The following is a 17,782-nucleotide window of genomic DNA, read 5'->3' on the forward strand; positions in this document are numbered from 1 at the left end:
AGTTAATATTTCCAGCTTCTGAACAATGCCTCCTAAAAGTTCAGGAAAATTATTTTCACATAAAAAGGGCCACAGAAAAGAATCAAGATGAAATCCAGTACAAAGCTGTTATAAGAAAACAAGAGAATAAGGACCAGAATAACATTTCCGCAGGCAAAGAGACATGCCATAAAGCAGAACAAAGTGTAACTTTCTATTTCAAGTGAATAAAAGACATTATGATACAAGATATAACATAATTAGAAAAACTCAAAGTGAGAGAACTCAGGAAAGAATTAGAAATTAAAAAAAATAATAAAGACTAAACTGTAAGGAACCAAAAATAATATAAATATCTTAATAGAAATAGAAGGTGACAGGAGAGAGAAATTAAAAATCAAAGAGAAAGGAAAATAGGGCTTCCCTGGTGGTGCAGTGGTTAAGAATCTGCCTACCAGTGCAGGGGACATGGGTTTGAGCCCTGGGCCGGGAAGATCCCACATGCCGCGGAGCAACTAAGCCTGTGTGCCACAACTACTGAGCCTGCTCTCTAGAGCCCGCAAGCCACAACTACTGAGGCCTGCATGCCACAGCTCCTGAAGTCTGCACGCCTAGAGCCCATGCTCCGCAACAAGAGAAGCCACTGCAATGAGAAGCCTGTGCATCACAATGAAGAGTAGCTCCCGCTTGCCACAACTAGAGAAAGCCCGCATGCAGCAACAAAGACCCAACGCAGCCATAAATAAATAAATAAGGAAAGAAGGAAGGAAGGAAGGAAGGAAAATAGGGGAGAAAAGGTATTCAAGAGAGATAAATATTGAAGATAAGCAAAGACAATCCAACACGGGAGCAATAGGAGTCCCTGAAGAAGGAAACCAAGGCAAAAGAACAGAAAAAAACATAATTCAAGAAAACTTTCCTGGGACTTTCCTGGTGGTCCAGTGGTTAAGATTCCACCTTCCAATGCAGGGTATGCGTATTTGATCCCTGGTGCAGAACTAAGATCCCACGTGCCGTGTGGCAACTACTGACACCACACACCATAACTAGAGAGCCCGTGTGCCGCACCTACAGAGCCCACGTGCTCCGGAGCCTGTGTGCCACAATGAAGAGCCTGCGCGCTGCAACAAAAGATCCCGTGTGCTGCAACTAGGACCTGATGAAGACATAAATAAATAAATAAATAAATATTAAAAAAAGAAGACGTTCCTAAAAAAAAAAAAATTGGACTTTAAAGATTGAAAATATGTTTCATATTTTCTATTCCTGAGAATATTGACACAGAACTGTTAAATCCAAGACATATTCTAATATAATTACTGGACCCTAAAAAAAAGAAAAATCCTGTGGGTATCTAGGCCCAAAGACCTAGTGACTTTAAAGGAAATGAAATTAGATCATTATCAGAGTTTTGGCAAGTGATGCTTAATTTCCCAGGAGAAAATGGCTAGTAACATTTAACGTACTTGAGGAAAGTGTGTGAGCCAAGGAGCTTGTGTCCACCAACCCTTGATGTTCAAGTAAAAAAGGGAACAAACTATTATCCGTCTGCAGGAATGCAGGAAATTTAATACTTTTAAGGACTGTGCTAGCACATGACCTTCAAACTGCCCAATTAACTACGCAGACATTAATGTAAGGAACTGTGGTAAGCTTGAAGTATAGAATTACTTGCAGAACTAACAAAAAACAAACAATTAACGGGAGAGAGAATAGTGTGTAGGTGGCTAAATTCTCTGACAGTGTAAATAGATTGCAGCTAAAAAAGTGCAAGGAGAATAAGAAGATAAAATTGAAAAAAAATTCTTTTTTTAAAAAATTTTATTGAAGTATAGTTGATTTACAACGTTGTGTTAATTTCTTATGTACAGCAAAATGACTCAGTTGTGTGTGTGTATATATATGTATATATATATTCTTTTTCATATTCTTTTTTCCATTACGGTGTGTCACAGAATATTGAATATAGTTCCCTGTGCTATACAGTAAGACCTTTTTGTTTATCCATCTTATGTATAATAGTTTGCCTCTGCTAATCCCAAACTCCCATTCCTTCCCTCCCCTACGCCCCCTCCCCCTTGGCAACCACAGGTCTGTTCTCTATATCTGTGAGTCTGTTTCTGTTTCATAGATATGTTGATTTGTGTTGTATTTTAGATTCCACATGTAAGTGATATCATATGATATTTGTCTTTCTCTTTCTGACTTAACTTTGCTTGGTATGATAATCTCTAGGTCCATCCATGTTGCTGCAAGTGGCATTATTTCATTCTTTTTGATGGCTAATATTCCACTGGATACATATACCATTTTATCTTCTTTATCCATTCATCTGTTGATGGACATTTAGGTTGTTTCCATGTCTTGGCTGTTGTAAATAGTGCTGCTGTGAACAGAGGGGTACCTGTATCTTTTCGAATTATAGTCTTGTCTGGGTATATGCCCAGGAGTGGGATTGATGGATCACATGGTAACCCCATTTTTAATTTTTTGAGGAGCCTCCATGCTGTTTTCCATAGTGGCTGCACCAAAAAGAATTTCTTTTTAACTTTCAGTAATCGTATTGGTGATGGTAGTATTAATATTATTACTCTGAAATTATTATGTGTGTAATGTGCAATAAAACAAAGAAATAATTATGAGATATTCAGGTTTGATCATCTCCCGAGTCTTGAGAATCAATATTCTTTCTTTGTGTGGAAGAAAGAAGACACAGATGTAATATAAAAGTGGTTATGTGCAAACCCCATAGTCTTGAATTCAGATCAGAAGCGCCAGTCAGTATATATTCATGTTATGGACGATCTGTTCATATCACTGTTACTAGATAGGATGAGCTCTAACTCATCCTTTAGATCCTTTAGATGGCTGAAGAAGATTCAGTTATATGGTTTTACCACAATTTATTCAAATATATATATGTTTCCTCCCCAAATTTTACTATTACAAATCATGTGGCAATGTGTTTCCGAGTATATGAAAGAATATTTTTGAATGAGAAATTCCTAGGAGTAGAATGCAGGGTCAAGGACTATGATCTTTGAAGTGTATTATAGAATTGCCTTCCAAGAAGGTTGTATCAATTTGCATTTCTACTATGAATGGCTGAGAGTACTGTCTTCCCACAATCTCATTAACCTATTTTCAGTCCAGTGGGGAATATATTGCTTTGACATATATTTATTTGATCATAAAGAGAATCTTTTTTCAAGTTTGTAGGCCATTTGTATTTCTTTTGTGAATTGCCTACTTAAAATTTGACTCATTTAAAGTCAGATGCTTTTATTGTTTATTTGTAGGCACTTTTGATATATTAGGGGTGTTTATACTTTTTCAGTTGTACATTTTGTAACTGTTTTTCCTTAATCAGGCACTTATTTTAATATGAGACTTAAAATTTTTGTGTAGCCAAACTCATCAAACCCATTCCCCTTTTAATGACTCCTGGAGTTTTTGTAACATTTAAAAAAATGGTCTACTTTACCTCCAAGTCATAATAATTCTCTCATATTTCTTCTAGTAGTTTCACAGTTCTTTATTTTACATTTAGATTTTTAATCCACTGAAACTTTATTATGTGTGGAGTGAAATAGTTATATATGCATGTAGGTATCCTATCTGTGAATCATCTGTCTATCTATCTATCTGTCTATCATCAGTTTGCCCAACAGGTAGGCAACTTTCCAACAACCTTTGGAAAATAGTCTATCTATTCCCCCTTGATTTGAAAAGCCACTTTCTACTCACTAAATTATTTTATGTAATAGGTGTTCTTTATATTTCATTATGTTACACTGATCTATGCCTGTATCTTTGCTGGTAGCATAGCCTTTTTTTTTTAATGATGAGGGGCAAGAGTTTGTAAAGTTTTTTTCTGTTCACGTATCTAAATGGGCCAAGACAACAGACAGACCTTGTTATACCAGCAATCTGCTGTATAAATCCTAGGCTCCCGTTCCGGCTCATCCCTCTGACTTCTTGGGTCCCCTTTTTGGCGTCCTGGGTCCCCTTAGCCTCTCGGTCTTATTTATCCCTCTAGGGGCCATTTCAGGTATTTCTATACCCTGACCAAATCTGTACCAAACTTTGAATTATTTTAGATTAATATACATTTCAACATTTGGAACTTGCTCTCAAGTTCCCGGCAGTATTATTCTTTCACATATGTCTTCACTATTCTTGCACATTTGCTTTCCAAATGACCTTAATGATCAATTTGTTAAATTAAAATAACTATTAGGATTTTGATTGAAATTGCATTATATTAATAAATTTGGGCAAGAGTAAAGAAATACACAGTGTGTGTCTTCACATCCAAGAATATCATCTCTCACTCTAGGTCTTTGGAAAATGCCTTTCAGTACATTTTCATACAAAGTGCTTGTGTTTTTCTCATTAAATGTATTTTTAGATGCAATATAATTGCTGTGGTATTTTGAATGTGGTTCTGCTTTCCAGTATATATATATTTTCAGTATGTTTTACAACTGATTTCTGCTTATATAAAGTTAAGTTATCACAGTTAAAAATATTTACCCACCGAAAGCAGGAGGCAGAGTCCATTCTTGTGGAGACCTTGAGGGATGGGACAGGTGGGCTGGGGAGACACCTCTCCTGGGTGCATCGCATGTGATTTTCTTCTCTTCTCCTACATTTGAGGGCTGGCTCTGTTACAAGCTGAGCCTCATTCCAGGGTGGACTTTTCCCTTGCTTGAGCCTTGGATACCACTAAGTCAGCACGTCAGCTCACTCAGTGACCTTCCAGAATCTCCAGGCACCTGTGAGATTTATAACAAAATGCTACTCCTCCCTTTCCCAAGCCTCCCATTCTGTGCTCAGAGATGAGGTATCCATGGCATTACTGGTGGCCCAGAATAGTATCTATTTGCATCACACAAGTCAACATTTAATACGTACTATGTAGTCTTTCTTGATAAAACTTCTAAGTATACTTTATGGCAAGAGTTTAGATATTTCCTATAACATTAGATACTTTCAGGAGTTCTGGGGTAGGGAATATGCCAGCTTATTATACCCCATGTTGCTAATTCCCTGTGGAAATTGGTACAAAATTGCACTGACATGGGCAGGACAAAACGTTAGGTGGTAAGTGAAGCCATTGGGGTCTGTATTTTTCAAGCCTGTATACATATATATATATATGTGTACACACACACACACACACACACACACACACACACACACACACACACACACACACACACACACACACACACACACACACACACCCACACCCCTTTCCTGGCTTTCGGGTAGGCTCAGTACCCAGCAGGACTGAAGTCATGTACAGAGCCTTCACAATTAATATTGGAAACTGTCTAACAAATTGTACAGTTTGGTTTAATGGGATGTCTGATGAGTAACACATGGTTGTTTGTCAACTAAAAATATGTTGAAGACCTTTCAGCAAACCAGGGGAGACATCTCTTGTGTCACATCTCACAAACAGCTGCGCCCTGCCCTGGGTACACATAATTGCTGAAACTGATTGGGGAGGGCTGGAAGCGTTGATGCTGTCGTATTAATTTGCTCCATAAATCAACACATGAACTTGACAGCCCTTTAAAATCTTTATCATCGTGCATTTATCTTTTCTGTTCTGAAGGAGCTGTATCTGACTTCGATCCAAAGCAACTTGTATTCATTAAACAAATATTTATTGAGCATTGACAGGTGATGAAGATTAGTATTGGCAGCGTCTGGGACCGTCTTCAAGAAGCTCACGGTTTCACGGGGAAATAGACATATAAGCAAAAAATTGCAACTTAGTGTGATCAGGGCGGTGATAGGCATCGAGGTAGTGTTGCTGCAAAGATTCATTCATTCTTCATTCATTCATTTATTCATTCCACAAAGACTAAGACCTGCTAAGATAGAGGTGTGGCCTCTGCAGACACAGGACACAGTGCCTACTTCAGAGAGCTCAGTCTAGGAGCAAGAAACAGACATACAAATGGATTATAAACAAATATAAGCTATCGCAATCTGTAGCGGGTATGGTGGGGCAGGCCAGAGCAGGGAAAGGTCATCTCATGTCGGGGAATCAGGGAAGACTTAATAGGTGAAGTGGTGCTTGAGGTAAGTCTTGAAAGATGGGCAAGTGTTTATATCCTGGGTGGGGGAGGAAAAAAAATCAGTGATGGGAGTGGCATGTGCAAAGGCCCTTTTTTGTGGGGGTGGGCAGTGCAGAGAGAACAGATTGTTCAGGACCAGGAAGTAGTGTGGCATGGACTGAGCATGGTGTGAGGCGGCTGTGGTGAGAGGGGCGGCCAGAGGATCAAGTGCAGGTCACATCATGAACGGTCTTAAACGCCCAGCCAGGGAGCCTAATGTTTTCCCCACACCTCATTCACAGTCAAGTCCCAGCCTTGTTCCTCCTTCCTCGCATGATATGGGAACATATATGTATATGTATAAGTGATTCACTTTGTTATAAAGCAGAAACTAATACACCATTGTAAAGCAATTATACTCCAATAAAGATGTTAAAAAATAATAATAACAATGATGTTTCTATAACCAAGGTTTAGAAATGTGATTTCTGAGACCCCCTAGCTCTGTCCCTTTAATTTCTTCCCTATTAAGGAAACTAAAATAAATTATCTATAAAGATTGTGTAAAAAAAAAAAAAAAAAGAAATGTCAGCTCTGATTGTTTATGTGATGTAAAACACAGTGCAAAGTCTCAGGCTTGAGAATACCATGCACGTGAAATAGGAAGCTTTGGATTAAGTTTGGTTGCCTGTTTATGAGGTTTTTGGCTTGCTTATCTGTTCACTTTTTTATCAGACCCCACCTTAGAACTAGAGAATCAATCTGAATATTAACAAGACCTTCCCTCCTCCCCCCACCAGGTGATTCGATGCTGAATTAACTATGAGGAGCGTTGGTCCCCCAAAAGAGCCAGGTCAGTCTGACTTCAAAATGTCTCCTCTTTCTAAGACCTCATGTTGCTCTATTTTGGGTTACCTCCCAGGTTTATTCCTAAATATCATGAACAGTTTTGGCCAGGAATAATGGATCCGTCGTCAGAGGCTGCATATTTCTACCTATAGTGCGAGTTTTGGGTTTAAAGTGCTGATACGGTTTGTGACTGATCAGAATGGAAAATAGCACAAGGGGCTCGCCAATTTGTAAGGCTATGAAAAAGTCTTCATGGAAAATAGAGTAGAAAATTCTTCATTCTAACACGGAGTCAAGTGGTTTCTTTTTAAGCTTTTTTTTTTTTTTGATGTGGACCATTTTTAAAGTCTTTATTGAATTTGTTACAATATTGCTTCTGTTTTATGTTTTGGTTTTTTGGCTGCAAGGCATATGAGATCTTAGCTCCCGGACCAGGGATCGAACCCGCACCCCCAGCATTGGAAGGCAAAGTCTTAACCACTGGACTGTCAGGGAAGTCCCTCAAATGGTTTCTTATGAAAGAAAATTCTGATATTAAGAAGAAACTCATACTGGGCATATACCCAGAGAAAACCATAATTCAAAAAGACACATGCACCCCAATGTTTATTGCAGCACTATTTACAATAGCCAGGTCATGGAAGCAACCTAAATGTCCATCGACAGACAAATTGATAAAGAACATGTGGTACATATGTACAATGGAATATTACTCAGCCATAAAAAGGAACAAAATTGGGTCATTTGTAGAGACGTGAATGGACCTAGAGACTGTCATCCAGAGTGAAGTAAGTCAGAAAGAGAAAAACAAATATTGTATATTAACACATATATGTGGAATCTAGAAAAATGGTACAGATGAACCGGTTTGCAGGGCAGAAGTAGAGACACAGATGTGGAGAACAAATGTATGGACACCAAGGGGGAAAGTGGCCGGTGGTGATGGGATGAATTGGGAGATTGGGATTAACACATATACACTAATATGTATAAAATAGATAACTAATAAGAACCTGCTGTATAAAAAAAAATTCAAAAAAAAAGAATAAAAATAAATAAAAAGAAACCCAATCTTACCAAGACGATTTATTGGGCAACGTTTGCTGACACTGCAAAGTATTTTCTTCTTTAACTACTCAGTGTGCTTACTTATTCATTGATTCATTCATTCCACAAACCTTTGTTTCCTGTGCTGTGTCCTGGAAACAGAGGAGTAGTACATGGTCACTGTCCTCAAGGAGTTCATGATCTGGAGGAAGAGACAGATAAAACACGAATTACAACCCATTGTCGTACGTGATAGATTACAGCCCTTTTGTGACACAGACTTTTCTGCTGGTCCCAATTTCAAGCATTTTGTTTAATGTGTAGACCACATATGTGAGTGTCTCAAAAAGTTGTCGAATTTGTGTACTGTCACCTTAGTTATATTCTAGTTACCAACAAAGTGCTTGGGAGTAGGGGAGTGGTACAGAGAAAGGGGTAGCTTTGTTGGCTGGGGATAATTCATAGGGTTGAAAACCTTCGTTCACTCATTTGATAGATATTTACTGAGGCAGGTATAGGAGTGGGGGATCGGGGGATTGGGCGGATTCTTGCAATATCAAGTATAACCTGTGGCAGAGTAAATGTCTGTAAATACATTTTTAAAAAATAAATTTATTTTATTTATTTATTTTTGGCTGCATTGGGTCTTCGTTGCTGCACGTGGGCTTTCTCTAGTTGCGGCGAGCAGGGGCTACTCTTCGTTGTGGTGTGAGGGCTTCTCACTGCGGTGGCTTATCTTGTTGCAGAGCATGGGCTCTAGGCGCGCGGGCTTCAGTAGTCGTAGCACGCAGGCTCAGTAGTTGTGGCTCGTGGGCTCTAGAGCACAGGTTCAGTAGTTGTGGCGCATGGGCTTAGTTGCTCCATGGCATGTGGGATCTTCCTGGACCAGGGCTTGAACCTGTGTCCCCTGCATTGGCAGGTGGATTCTTAACCACTGCGCCACCAGGGAAGCCCTGTAAATACATTTTTAAGGGTGGTTTTTGTTTAAAAAATCTGAATGACCAAGGGGGATTGGGGATTAGGAATGAACAAGATATCCTTGGTTCCTGTCCTTTGTCTCCCAGAGAAGATGCTGCTAAATATATAATCAGATGATAAATCAACTAATTCTGCTTGTGACAAACATTTGGGGGAGGTGGAGAGTTCTATGAGAGTATGTGATGAGAGAGGTGACCCAGCCTGAGGCATCAATAAATGCTTCTCTGATAACTGGAAATGTATAGTCTTTGACTTACATCACCCCATTTCCTCCTCCCCCAGCCCCTGGCAACCACTACTCAGTTATCTATTTCTGTGAAATAATGTGTGTGTGTGTGTGTGTGTGTGTGTGTTTAGATTCCCATATAAGTGATACCATACAGTATCTGTCTTTCTCTGTCTGATGGCTTATTTCACTTAGCATAATGCCCTCCAGGTATATCCATGTTGGTGCCAATGGCAGGATTTCTTTCTCTTTATTGGCTGAATAATATTCCATCGTGCATGTGTGTATATATATTTATAGCACATTTTCTTTATTCATCCAGAGGTCAAAGGTACAAATTTTTAATTATAAGAAGAATAATTTCTCAGGATCTAATGTACAGCATGGTGACTAATAATACAGTATCGTGTGCTTGAAAGTTGCTGAGAGTAGTTATTAGCCACACACACACACACACAATTGAGTATGTTAACTGAGGGAGGTGATGGATATGTTAATCATCTCGATCTTGTTAATCGTCCTATAATGTATATGTATAACAAATCATCACATTGTACACTTTAAATATATGCAACTGTATCTGTCAATTAGTCCTGAGTAAAGTTAAAAAAAAAAGAGAAATGCTTCTCGGAGGCTATGACGCATGAGCTGATACTTGAAGGGAGCCTACTGGAGGGAGGGGCATTCCAGGCAGCAGGAACACCAAGTGCAAAGGCCCCGGGGCACAATGGAACTTGGTGCATTCCTCCAAATGAAAGCTAGTGTGGCTAGAAGAACATGGGCCGTCTTGGAAGTTAGCTGTCCTCCTTACTTGGCGTTTGTTTAAATACAGAGTTCTCTCTCAGCCTCGTGGACAGGAGAGATGTGACAAAATAGAAAGAAACCTGGCCCAAGAGACCACTTACCAGTTATTTAACCATGGACACTGACCATCTACCCCATCTACCTCAGTGGGGTTTCCTGCTCCCCCTCCCCCGCTTATCTACAAGACATTGTGGATGGGAAAGTGCTTAGAAGCAGTACAAACTCTGTTGTTATGAACTGTATGGTTATGAAGTCCCTGTCTCGCCTTCTGTTACCTCAGGGATACATCTGTGGGGTAAAGAGAGGTAAAGTGGCTATGATCCTGGCTTCCGTGTTGACGGGTGGTGGTTAATTTAAGAGACTTAAGTTTTTCTTCTTAAGCACACAATAGCATTGTAGAAAACAGCTGACTGTCCCCAGCTGCCTGTAAACACCCAACCGGAAGCAGCGGACAAAGAGCTGATTATGACAGAAAGGCACCCGGCTGTTAGTACTTGAGCTGACAGATGTCATTAGCAAGTGAGAATGAAAGGGAAATTGGCCAGTTGCCGGGAGAGACGACGCCTCTCTGCACTTCTTACAAATCCGGTGGACAGTACCATAGGGGTGGCACTTGGATGGGGTGAGGGTCATGGCTGGGGATAGGGGTGTCTCAACCATAGATCCAGACCATCTCCAGCACTGTGGGGACTTGAGGATGTAATTATTCTCAGATCGGGACTAGGTGGGAACCAGGGGAAGGCAGTAAATGAATCAAAGTTTAACTCTGAGGATTAACGGTTGAGGTACGTGATGGGTTGAGTGATGTCTCCCCCCACCTCGTGCCCTCCCCCCCACAAGATATGTTGAAGTCCTAACTCCGAGTACTTCAGAATCTGATCTTATTTGGAAATAGGGTCTTTACAGAGGTAATCAAGTTAAGATGAGGTTGTTAGGGTGGGTTCTAATCCAATATGACTGATGTCCCTATGAAAAGGGGAAATTTGGACACAGAGCCAGACACACACAGAGGGAAGATGGAGTGAAGACCCACAGGGAAATGATGGCCATATAACTGGAGTGATGTATCTTCAAGGGATATATCAAGGGATGCCAAGGACTTCTGGTCAACACCAGCAGCTAGAAGGAACAAGGAAGGATTCTCCCCTAAAGTTGTCAGAGAGAGCCTGGCCCTGCCACACTGTGATTTTGGAGTTCCAGCCTCCAGAACTATGAGACAATACCTTTCTGTTGTTTTAAGCTACCCAGGTTTTGGTACTTTGTTACAGCAGCCCTGGGAAACGAATCCAAGGAGCTTTCCATGAGGATCGTTTAACTTTTCAAACTTCTCCAGTAAGACAGAGGTATAATATTTTTGCCACAGATATGAGGGAGGCAGTCATTTTCTCAGAGCCACTGCCAATTCATTCAAATACTTATCATATCCCGACAGTGCCCGCCTGCACGCATGCCTCCTCTGTCCAGGCACCATGACAAGTAGAACATCTCAGTGGGGAGTAAAATAGATGCTTCACAGAAAAGCAGACCTGGACCAAACGTCTGCTCTGCTGCTCCCAAGCTGTGTGATCCAGGGCATGCAACCTTCTCAGGTCTCAGTTTTCACATCTGTGAAAGGAGGATTATCCCACCACTCTCCTGGGATGCTGGGGAGATTTGCTGGGAGTATGCGTGTGAGGCGCTTAGCCCTGGCCAACTCGAGGAAGTGCTACAACACTGCGATGCGTTATGATTAATATGATCCTATCCAGCAGCTGTTTTCTTCAGCCGCAGGCATTTACTGGCTTGATGATCACAGACTGTGGGAGACGATGTTCAGTGACACCAAACTCTAACTCCCATAACTGACACCTTAGAGGATGGGGAATGGACACAGCTGGCCGTTTGCAACCTCCCGTCTCCCTGGCGTCTGACTCAAGGGCCTGGGTGTTTTTTTGCTGACTTCAGGCTTCTCCTAAACTCCACTCTGAACACTGCCTCCTATGCTCAGGATCTCTTTAAATCTCTTTCCCCTCTCTCCCATGGAAACTCACAGTCCTTCACATTGGTTAATCTATTTATTATTTATTTATTTATTTAATTTATTTTTCGCTGCGTCGGGTCTTAGTTGCGGCACGCGGGATCCTCGTTGAGGCAGGCAGGATCTTTCATTGCGGCGCGTGGGCTCCTCTCTAGTTGTGGCTCACGGGTTTTCTCTCCTCTAGTTGTGGCACACGGGCTCCAGAGCGCGTGGGCTCTGTCGTTTGCGGCACGCAGGCTCTCTAGTTGAGGCGTGCGAGCTCAGTAGTCGCGGTGCATGGGCTTAGTTGCCCCACAGCACGTGGGATCTTAGTTCCTTGATGAGGGATTGAACCCGCGTCCCCTGCGTTGTAAGGTGGATTCTTTACCGCTGGACCACCAGGGAAGTCCCCATGATGGTTAATCTAAAAGGGATGCCTACACTGATTGAAAAACCTTATACAAAGGTGTGAACAAATGATAGTTCATACTACTCCTTGGGGTTTTACCATTTAAAATAGAGTTTGTTAACTTCAAAGAAGTTCTGTTTGATGGAGTGGTTGTGGGAAATATGTCTGTGGTCTGGATTTGGGGGACAGTACCTGCTATAGACTGAAAGTTTGTGTCTCCCCCCCGCTAATTCATTTGTTGAAACCTAATCCCCAATCGAATGGTCTTTGGAGGTGGGGCCTTTGGGAGGTGATTAAGAGCCCTCATGAATGGGATTGGTGCCCTTATAATAGAGACCCAGAGAGCTCCCTTGCCCCTTCTGCCAAGTGAGGACACAGCGAAAAGATGGCCCTCTATGAACTAGGAGGTGGGCCCTCGCCAGACACCGAATCTGCCGGCACCTTCATCTTGGACCTCCCAGCCTCCAAAACCCTGAGAAATGATTTCTGCGGTTTACAAGCCACCACTTCTATGGTGTTCTGTTATAGCAGCGCATGTGAACTAAGATGGTCTCCCTTTCTACTAAATGAACCCCAGAAAAAGACAGTGTGTCGGCGATGGGACACGTTGTTTGTGAAAGGCCGCCACTGCGGTCTCTCCCGTGACAGACCACTGGCTTGACATCACTTTCCACCTTCTGTACAGCATAGGAGGGTTGTTTGAATTAACCAAGGGCATCTCGGCTTGCTTTCTTGCTATTCCCAGAACTTGACTTCTTCCCACTCCTGTGATGCTGTTCCCTATGCCTTTTCTTTCTCTGTGTGTTACCATTTTCACGTTAACGAAGTCAAAGCCAAACAGGACCCGTGACTGGAGAATATGGGAAACTATATTTCAGTTATTGTCTCAAACCAGCAATAATAGAGAATTCCTCCTAAGGCTAACTCTGGATTTGGCCCTGATATTCCCAGACTCTGACTTTTCACCTGCCGTTCTCTCTACCTGGAGTGTCTTTTGATTACCTTGACCTCCTGTTCAACTCCTCCTTGTCTTTCAGGGGCCTGCTCACCTGTAACCCCCTCTCCGAAGCCTTCCGTGCTGCTCTGTATCCCTGCTGAGGTGCTGGTCACATGGGATTGTTCACATATCCGTCTCCCCCTCTAGACTGTGAGGTTCTTGGGAAAGAGGATGGATCTAATTCAGAGGCCCAGGCATATAGTTGGGATCATTAATAATTGATGCACAAATGAGTGGATAAATAGGTGGAAAGAGGCAGGGAGAGATGGATGGGTAGATAGATGGATGAATGGATGAAGGTGTGAGATAATTTCAGCATCTCTGACCCTGCTTCAGGTAGGGATGGAATTTACCTACAAGTTTGTGTTATCTTTTAATGTGGACACAGGTCTGTCCATAGCCAACACGAATGAGATAGATAGATGATGGATGGATGGATGGATGGATGGATGGATAGATAGATGAGAGAGAGAGAGAGAGAGAGAGAGAGAGAGAGAGAGAGAGATTGATCGATCTACTATGGCGTGAGCAACTGAGAGTTCGTAACCTTTCCTGATGCATTTCATAAATAGAATGTATTAACTCCAAAGAAGATGGACTTGGTGGACTGTGTGGGAAATACTTTTGAGGACCACATTTGGGGGCAGTGCCCCTTTGTCCTGCTTCTATCAGAGGTTCCGAGTTTGCTCACCTGCTCCCACTTCCTGCTCTGGGTCTGGACTGCTCGCATCTCTGTGGCCTCCTGCCTTGCCCTCCCGGCTGGATTTGACCTTCTCTGATTCAACCCGAATGGGTCTCAGCTGGACCTCCCAGCTCCATGGGTGCTTGGGTGTGGCAGCACCGGAGGAACAGAAGGCCCAGTGGGCAGTCCCTACTCATGAAGGGCTGGAGAAAGAACAAGGGGCTCCGAGCGGGACAACCTGCCCCGGCAGCTGGGATGTTTGGAACGTGTTGCTCTGATGCTGCTAAGCTGGTGGCAGCTTTCAGACAGACACCCCTTGCGGTCTTCTGTGTGTGTTCTTGCTTTCTTTTATCTAAGATGAGTGGTGATTGAAGCTGGAGAGGAGCCTATTGTCTGGAAAGAGAGCTGACCAGCAACAGGTTTTTATAAAATCCATGGTTCTTAAAGGAGAGAGCTCTGTCGATTTTGGGGTCCTAAAGACCACTTTACACAAAACCTATATGTGCCTTTGTCTGAAGGGCAAGGGGGGCAGGTGGTCTCTTTCCCGAGGCTGAACTGTATTTGCAGGCAACCCCACCCTCCATGTATAAAAGGCGTCCAAAGAAAGCCTCAGGCTAGATTAATCTGACTCCTTAAACTTGAAAGATTTTTATTCATATTAGGGAGACTGAGATAACTTATTAGATAAAACAATACTTGCGAACTTGGCAACCTTTAGCCAGGCCATCACTTCCCCTGCCTGGGTTTCAGTTTTCCTACCTATACCATTGTTAGAATGCTGCTCTCATACTTACTTCATGGAGCTGTGCAGATCAAATAAGTTCACATACATTGTAAGATGTTAAACAGATGCTAAGGTTTGATGGTCATTATTATGAACATAGTACCAACCATCCGTCTCAGAACAGAGGAAGTCTGCAGAGTGACCTGGAGAGTTAATGGGACCAATGATATTTATCCTTCGACATCCACCTCTTCACGGTTGTCTGTGTCAGAGTCTCCGGGACTGGACGTGGAGATGGGTGGGCAGGTAGTAGAATTGCAGTGAGTTTCTCTCTTGGTTTTAGCATTTCTGGCTGGGGGCATTTGTGTGGGTCGGTAAAGGGTGTTGTTAGAATATGAAATCCTAAGTCACATGAGGAGAGAATTACTGGTATTCAAGGCCTTCCAGAGTCTGCCTGGCAGGCCCTCACCCTCTGCTTTCCACTTTTACAATCACATTTTGTCTCCTCTAGACTTAGCTCTCGGCTACACTGAGGGACAGCCTTATCCTGCCAGGGACCCATCTAGTCCAGTCCCGTCTCCCTATTTGGATCACACTTTTCCTTTTTCAGGGAGTGAGAAGTTGTGCAAGTCTGAGATTTTATTACAGGCAGGGGACCCAGGAATTCCTGAATCCTCATGTCTATCCATTCTTTCTTCTATGATGTCCAGGAGGGAAAGCTATTCCCAGGGTAAGGAGAAGGAGAAGGAGAAGGAGAGGAGGAAGAAGAGGAAGGGGAAAGGGAAGAGGAAGGTAGCAAAGGGGGAGGGGGAGAAGGAAAGTTTGTTACATTGTTTAAGGGAGATTTAACCCCAAGAACTATGGTGGATTTCTGGTGTACCAGGCTAGACACTGTGAAGCACTCCCTTTTGAAAATCTAAGTGGACTCAAGAGACATCAGAGTAGCTCAGTCTGTCCATGTGCCTTAAGAACCAGACCCAGGGGCTTCCCCAGTGGCGCAGTGGTTAAGAATCCACCTGCCAATGCAGGGGACACGGATTCAAGCCCCGGTCCGGGAAGAGCCCACACGCCGCGGAGCAACTAAGCCGGTGCGCCACAACTACTGAGCCTGCGCTCTAGAGACCACGTGCCACAACTGCTGAGCTCGTGTGCCACAACTACTGAGCCCACACACCTAGAACCCGTGCTCCGCAAAAGGAGAAGCCACTGCAATGAGAAGCCCACGCACCGCAACAGAGAGTAGCCCCCGCTTGCTGCAACTAGAGAAAGCCCGCGTGCAGCAACAAACACCACGTAAAAAAAAAGAGAGAACAGACCCATCCTCAGCAGGGTCACCTTGTTGAGGGAAAAACTATACTCAGAGACCCTGGCAGACGAGTTTTTAGAGTGTCAGAACAGGACCGAGGCCCCATTTCTGGAGCAGAGCTGTCCCAGGCTGTCAAAGCCGGCTTGATGGTCTGGGGTGGCCCCTGAGTCTGGACCCCTGAGGGAGAACAGAGAAGAGGCAAAAGGGGCAGAAAACCATGTCCCTGCTGCAGGTCTCGCCACTCTGGCTGCGTGGAAGGAAGAGATAGAAAAGAAGAAGCCATGTTCATACGAATTGGATGCCGCTTCCAGCCCAGAAAGACGCTCTCCCCCACCTCCCCATCCCTTTTTTATTGTTTTGAAAGTAAATTTTTAGTTTAGAACAAGAAGAGATATAACCAATCACTCATTTAAAAAAAAAACTGACAAATACAGTGAACATGATAGAAACTTAGAAAAGACAATTTTATTATTTTCTTGACGTATCTCTAATATTTTTCTCCCATAATCTTTGGCTACATACTATCATTGTCTTCATATGGCCACAAATTTATATTCGTTTTCTATAGACAGAGGGATAATTCAGTCTTTCCTCTAGCATGACTGATGGAAATATATTTATTATTGTTGCTTTAAAACATTTTTTTCCGTTTCACTACTCTTCATTGGTAATAGTATGTATATTTACAGGAATTCTGTCGAATTTGGGAAAGCATTCTATCAGATTTCTTACCTATAGAATCTCTAACAATTTCAGTGTAGATTTTTTTAATGCAGTTGCTAATTTAAAAAAATATTTTTTATTGAGATATAGTTCATATACCACGAAATTCATCCCTTTGAAGAATATAATTGACGAAGTTGTACAATTATCACCACTATCTAATTCCAGAACATTTCCATCATCTCCAAAAGAAGCTGGGTACCCGCTGGCAGTCACTCCCCATTCTTTTATCCTCCCCAGTCCCTAGCAGCCACGATTCTACTTTTTGTCTCTATGGATTTGTTTATTCTGAACATTTCCTGTAAATGGAATCATACGGTATGTGGCCCTTTGTGTCCGACTTCTTCCACTTAGCATAATGTTGCCAAGGTTCGTCCATGTTGTAGCGTGTGTCCCTACTTCATTTTTTTATATGGCTGCATAATACTTCATTGTATGGATAGACCACCTTTTGTTCATCCATTCATAAGTTGGTGGGCATTTGGGTTGTTTCCATAGTTTGGCTGCTGTGAGTAATGCTGCTGTGAATATTCATGTGCGGTTGTTTTCAAGGACATGTTTTCATTTCTCTTGGGTATATGCAAAGGAGTGCAATTGCTGGACCATGTGGTAACTCTATTTAACTTTTTGATCTTGAGACTTTCTTTTTAAAACATTTTTATTGGAGTATAGTTGATTTACAATGTTGTGTTAGTTTCAGGTGTACAGCAAAGTGAATCAGTTATACATATACATTTATCCACTCTTTTTTTTTTTTTTAAGGTATGTGGGCCTCTCACTGCTGTGGCCTCTCCCGTTGCGGAGCACAGGCTCTGGACGCGCAGGCTCAGCGGCCATGGCTCACGGGCCTAGCCGCTCCGCGGCATGTGGGATCTTCCCTTGTCCCCTGCATCGGCAGGCGGACTCTCAACCACTACGCCACCAGGGAAGCCCCCTTTTTTTTGTTTGTTTGTTTTTTATCCACTCTTTTTAAAGATGCTTTTCCCAT

General features: G+C 42.5%; 1 protein-coding gene across 1 annotated transcript in view; it reads left to right on the top strand.

Moving 5' to 3' along the window:
• Positions 1-17,782, top strand: part of LOC109550088 (thymidine kinase 2, mitochondrial) — an 886,444-nt gene that overhangs the window by 262,058 nt on the left and 606,604 nt on the right. The window contains exon 14 of the mRNA XM_073796974.1: positions 6,854-6,906. The gene's annotated coding sequence lies outside the window, so the exon portion shown is untranslated. The remainder of the gene's footprint in view (positions 1-6,853; positions 6,907-17,782) is intronic.

The sequence above is a fragment of the Tursiops truncatus genome, chromosome 19 (genome assembly GCF_011762595.2).
Source record: "Tursiops truncatus isolate mTurTru1 chromosome 19, mTurTru1.mat.Y, whole genome shotgun sequence".
Lineage (NCBI taxonomy): Eukaryota > Metazoa > Chordata > Mammalia > Artiodactyla > Delphinidae > Tursiops > Tursiops truncatus.